Source organism: Cryptomeria japonica, chromosome 1 (genome assembly GCF_030272615.1).
Source record: "Cryptomeria japonica chromosome 1, Sugi_1.0, whole genome shotgun sequence".
NCBI lineage: Eukaryota > Viridiplantae > Streptophyta > Pinopsida > Cupressales > Cupressaceae > Cryptomeria > Cryptomeria japonica.
Window position 1 is genome coordinate 652,502,591 of NC_081405.1, and position 6,471 is coordinate 652,509,061.

A 6,471-nucleotide genomic window follows, 5' to 3' on the forward strand; every position below is an offset into this window, starting at 1 on the left:
ATGGGATGAAGCAAACCTTGTTACCTTTGGAGGAACCTTTGAAGAATGAAGTTTGTACAAATGCCAAAATCTATTTAGTAGATGGAAGGAAATTCATGGATGGACCGAGTAATGAGAATATGTGTTTTGCCTTAATTCCTAAGAAGACTGAGAGACTAAAACTAGAAGAAGAGCACCCGAAAGAGATAAGAGATTTGCTGACAAAATTTGAGGACATCATTTCAGATAATGTACCTGATGGATTTCCTCCTATTAGAAGTATTAGACATTGCATGGACTTGGTTCTCGGAGCTAGTTTGTCTAGCAAAGTTGCACACCGGTTGACACTGACACAGAATGAAGAACTAAATAGACAAGTGCAGGAGTTGTTGAAGAAAGGTTTGATTAGGGAGAGTCTAAACCCTTGTGTAGTACCAGCAGTATTAGCACCTAACAAGAATGGAGAATGGAGGATGTGTACCAATTTAAGAGCAATAAACAAGATCACAGTGAAATACCAGTTTCCTTTGCTTAGGATGGATGACATAATGGACTGTTTGAGTGGAGCAAAATACTTTACAAAGATAGATTTGAAGAGTGGATATTACCAGATCGGTATCAGAGAAGGTGATGAGTGGAAGGCAACATTTAAGACAAATGAAGGACTATATGAATTGTTGGTGATGCCTTTTGGATTGACTAATGCACCAAGTACTTTCATGAGGCTGGTGAATGAGGTATTAAAGAAATTCTTGGGTAAGTTTATTATTGTGTATTTGGTTGACATTCTTATTTTGAGTAAAACAAGAGAGGAGCATTTGTTGTAGTTGAGACAAGTTTTGTAGAGGTTGAGAGAAGAAAAGTTGTTGATCAATATCAAGAAGTATACTTTCATGAAGGATGAGTTGCTCTATTTAGGATTTGTCATATCTGAAGATGGTTTGAAGATGGACCCTGAGAAAGTGAAAGCCATTGTTAAGTGGCCTACATCGGAAAGCATTGGGGAGGTAAGATCATTTCATGGATTGGCTAGTTTTTAATGGAAGTTTATCATAAATTTCAGTTCAGTTTACAACCCTATGACTAAGACCATGAGAGGAGATTGGAAGGAATTCAAGTGGACCACCGGAGCAAACAAAATTTTTGAACTGTTGAAGCAGAAAGTGACTGAGAAACCTGTGTTAGCTTTACCGGATTTTAATAAGTTATTTCAAGTGGATTGTGATGCAAATGGAACAACAATATGAGGAGTCTTGAGTCAAGGAGGGAGAGAAATAACCTATTTTAGTGAGAAATTGAATGATACCGTAAGAGATATTCAATGTATGATCAATAATTTTATGCCATAATTCAAGCCTTGAAGAAATGGACACACTACTTGTTGCCTAAGGAGTTTGTGTTGTATACATATCATCAAACTTTGTAGTATTCATGCAGCCAAAGTAAGTTGAATTAGAGACATATGAGATGGATAGAATTCTTGTAGAGTTAAACCTTTTTGTTGAAGCATAGAAGTGGAAAATCTAACAAAGTTGTTGATGCATTGAGTAGGAGAAGGAATTTTGTGACAGAGATGAGAGTGATAGTATTAGGTTTTGAAGATTTGAAGACCTTGTATGAGGAAGACCCGGATTTGGCAGAACCCTGTAAAGCATGTAAAGAACCAATGATGGTTGATAGGAGAAAATGGTTGGATTATTTCATTCAAGATGGGATGTTATTCAAGGGAGTTCAATTGTGCATACCTAAGAGTTCCATGAGAGAGAACCTGATAAAAAAGAAACATAGTGGAGGTTTAGTCAGACATTTTGGCATTGACAAAATAGTTGCATTGGTGAGTAAGTAGTACTTTTGGCCCTAGATTCATAAGGATGCTAATAGATATGTGCATAGTTGTAGAGTTTGTCAAGTTGCAAAAGGTAGTAGTCAGAATGTGAGATTGTATAAACCTTTGACAGTATTGGTAAGACCTTGGGAGGATATAAGCATGGGTTTTGTACTTGGATTTCCCAAGACACTAAGAGGGAATGATTCTATATTTTTGGTAGTGAATAGATTTTCGAAGATGGCTCATTCATACCTTGTAAGAAGACATCAGATGCATTACATGTAGCAGGCCTATTTTTCGAGGAAGTGACGAGATTGCATGGATTACCTAAGAGCATAGTTTTAGATAGAGACACTAAGTTTGTTGGCTATTTTTGGAGAACACTTTGGAAGAAGATGAAGATAGATTTGAAGTTTAGTTCTACTTTTCATCCACAGACTGATGGATAGATAGAGGTTGTTAAATGGAGTTTGGGAAACTTTTTGAGATGTTTAGTGGGAGATAAAACTAGAAGTTGGGATTTGATCCTTGCACAACTAGAGTTTGCCTACAACAATTCAATAAATAGAAGTACTGGAAAAACACCTTTTGAGATTGTTACCAGAGTGCATCCTAGAGGAATATCAGAATTCAGAAATGTTAGTAGTGAAGACTAGAAGAGTTTAGAAGCAGAAGATTTTGCAGATCACATGGCAGCATTGCATTTCAGGTTAAACAACATTGGGAAGACATGAACAACAAATATAAGGATAAGGTGGATGAGAAGAGGAGAAATAAGGAATTTGAAGTTGGCGATTAAGTGATGGTATATCTAAGAAAAGAGAGATTCATAGTTGGAACTTATAATAAGTTGTAGATGAAGAAGTTTGGACCCTGTAAGATTTTGAGGAAGTTCAGTTCTGGAAATGCATATGAAGTGGAGCTACTAGATAATCTAAGTATTTCACCTATATTCAACATTGCAGATGTTCATGAGTACCATGAACTAGAATTTAGTGAGGACAGTGTTGGAGACTTGGAGAAACAATTTCCCAGGAAGGAACCAAATCAGATTGAATAGATTTTGGATAGTAGGATTGGGCGTAGTACCCAGAACAATTAGTTAAAAAAATATCTTATGAAGTGGAAGAGCAAACCAATTGAAGATTCATCTTGGATTTCTCAAGAAGAGGTAGACCGCCTTGGTTTCCTTCTAACCACAGAAAAGTGAGAGGCTCACTTTTTTATTAACCCCAGATGTATGATGCAAGAGCATCCCCAGTTCACAACAATCTTGCATCAACCAAAAAAAAACATTTTCCTTTTTGTTTTGCTTTTTGTTTGCAGTTTCAGCTTTCCTTTCGATGTGTCCTAGTTTTGGCTCACCAGATCCTATGTAGTTGGATTCTACTTGAAGAATTGATCATCTTTCTTTCTTTCAAACCACATCTAATTTGGATCACTTACCGGCAAGATATCGCTACCAGTTTCCATGACAGTTTCTTGTTACCAATTGTTCCTTTGTTACCAGTTTCTTGAGACCTATTCTGGTGATCTATCGGAACCCATTTTGAAGCTTTTGGAGACTTGGGCATTGATTTCAATGTCCCTTGATGTGTGGCTGACCTTTTCTTATGATCTATGTTTCATCCTTTGTATTTTCCAAAGGAATCTCTTGGTGAAGGCTGACCTTGTTTATTTTGCATGTTAGGTCTTGTTCTTCGGGTTTTTTATCCCTTTTGGGCTGACTGGATCCTTGGATCGATATATATTTGTAATCATGATTTAGAATGTAATCAATTAGAATCAATCAGAGTATCAGATAGATAAATTATGCCTAGAAGATAGATCTTTCGATTCAAGGTCCCAGTTGTGACCTATTCTACCAGGCCTGTGTGTCGGTATGTTGTAACCCAGTTGTTACCAGTTGGGTGTAATCAAATTTCATGCAATAAAACTATCTGTTTTGCATTGCCTCCATCACATCTGTGTGTTTCCATTGTGTTTACTGTTGCTGACTGGTCCAGACTGATCTGCTTGAGGTCCCTCCTCATCAGTGACTGCTTCAATTAAGAAAGGCTTATTTGACATCCATTTGATAAACCTTGAAATCTTTGTGAGTAGCATAGGCAATAAATAATCTAATAGCTTCAATTATAGCCACCAGAGAAAAATTATCTTCATAGTAAGTTCCTTCCATCTATGAATGTCCTTTACAAACAAGTCTAGCTTTATTTTAGACAACTTCACCCCATTCATTCAACTTATTCCAGAATACCCATTTAGTTTCAATTACATTTTTATTCTTAGGTCTAGGAAGAAGAATCAATGTATTATTTTTCTCAATCTGATTCAATTCTTCTTCCATATCTTTAATCCAATTTTCATCTTTGCAAGCTTCATCAACATTCTTAGGCTCAATCTTAGAAATCAAACAAATTTCTTCAGCAATTTTTCTTCTAGTCATCACACCTTTATTATTATCTCTGATAATCTAATTTTCCAAATGATTCAACCTCACATACCTGGGATTTTTAGGATTCTCTTGAATTTCATGTTTTTGAACTCTTTCTTTTGTATTTGTATTTTCAACTTCTCCTTGATTCTTTATCTTTTTTGGATCAACCTGAACTTGATTCTGCATTGGATTTCCTTTATCTAAATTAGCATCTCGATCATCAAAATCATATCTGCAAGATCTAATCTATCTCACATTACCTTCATCAACCTTCACATTAGTACTTTCAACAATTTTTCTCAATATTTTATTATAACACCAATAGGCCTTACTTTTAGTTTAATAACCAAGAAAGATTCCTTGATCACATCTAGAATCAAACTTTCCAAGATCTTCATCTCTTTTGATATACAATTTACTTCCAAAAATTCAGAAACATATAATAGTAGGGCCATGACCAAACCATAACTCATAAGGAGTCTTACCAGTATCACCTTTGATATTTACCCAGTTAAGAGTGTATACTACAGTACTAATAACTTCTCTCCAAAATACATGTGGGATATTTCCCTCAATCGTCATGGTTCTAGCAGCTTCTTTAATTGTTCTATTCTTCCTTTCTACAACACCATTTTGTTGTGGAGTCCTAGGAGCAGATAACTATTTGTTAACCCCATGCTCTACACAGTATGCATTAAATTCACCAAAAGTGAATTTTCCACCTCTATTAGATCTCAGACACTTCATCTTTAATCCAGTCTTAGTTTCAACTCCAGCCTTGAAAATCTTGAACTTCTCCAATGCTTCAAACTTCTCCTTTAAGAAGGTAACCCACATCATCCTTGAATAGTCATCAATCAGCAACATGAAATATCTATCACCTTACAAGCTTTTCACTCTAGAAGGACCACACAGATCAGTATGCACAAGATCCAACAATCCATTAGAATTATACTATTTTCTTTTATAAGTAACTCTTGTCTACTTCCCTAATTGACATTCCTTACATACCAAATTAGAAGGCTTTATTAACTTTGGTAGATCTCTCATTGCCTGAGTAGAAATTATCTTAACCATAGAGTCAAAATTTAAATGACGCATCCTTTTATGCCATAACCAAATTTCATCAATCTAAGCAATCAAACAACTTTTACCACCAACATTCAAGAGAAAGATATTACCTTTAGTCTTTGTCCCTGATGCAATCTCAGTTTCAGAGCTACTCAAGATCTCACATTTCCCATTCTTGAATTGCAAGTTATATCCCTTATCAACCATCTAACCAACACTCAAAAGATTATACTTTAAACCTTCAACATACAAAACATCATCAGTATTATGCTTACCATCAAGAGAAATAGAACCTCTACCATGGATTACACAAGCTTTGTTATCACCAAATCTTACTATACCACCATCGTACCTTTCCAAGTTCAAAAATTTACTCTTATCACTTGTCATATGATGAGAGAAACCACTGTCAATTAGCCATTCGTCTTTCTCCTCAACTTTAAAAGCTAAAGCATTCTCTTCATTAGTACATCTTGTAGAATCTATAGTTATAGGATCATCTTCCTTGATAGCAATGAACACAAATTCATCTCCTGAATTACCCTTATCTGACTCATCATCTGTCACACCTTCATCGATAGCATAATAACACTTCCTCAGATATTTAGGCTTATATGGCTTAAATGGATTCTTAGGATTTCTACCTCTTTCCGAACACCTTGATGCAAAATGTCCTATCTTCTTACTTTAAAAACATTTAAGAGGTAATTTTCCTTCATACTTACCGACACCTTTAGGCAATATTCTAGCAATAAGTGTTTTGAAAAATCTATCTCTTCATCTTCCATCTCTTTCTCATATCTAGATACTCTTGTAGAAATTTCTCTTGGATCATATCTCCGCTTTCTGAAAACAATATCTTTGAATGCAGATTGAGTCTTAGGAAGCGGGTCTCCAAACTCACTCAGCTCAAAAGCAACAAGCTTACCAACCAACATATATCTTGTCACATTTGCCACAGTTTGGATCTCATCAATAGCAGCATCTTTATGTATGTAATAAGGAGGCAAGGATCTTAGCACCTTAGCAACAATCTCAGACTCTTCTAAAACTCTAGTGGCACATCTAATTCCGCTCACAAGCTCATTCACTTTCTACATAAAAGAAGTAATATTCTCATCTTCACCCATCTTCAGGTTCTCATATTTTTCTTTTA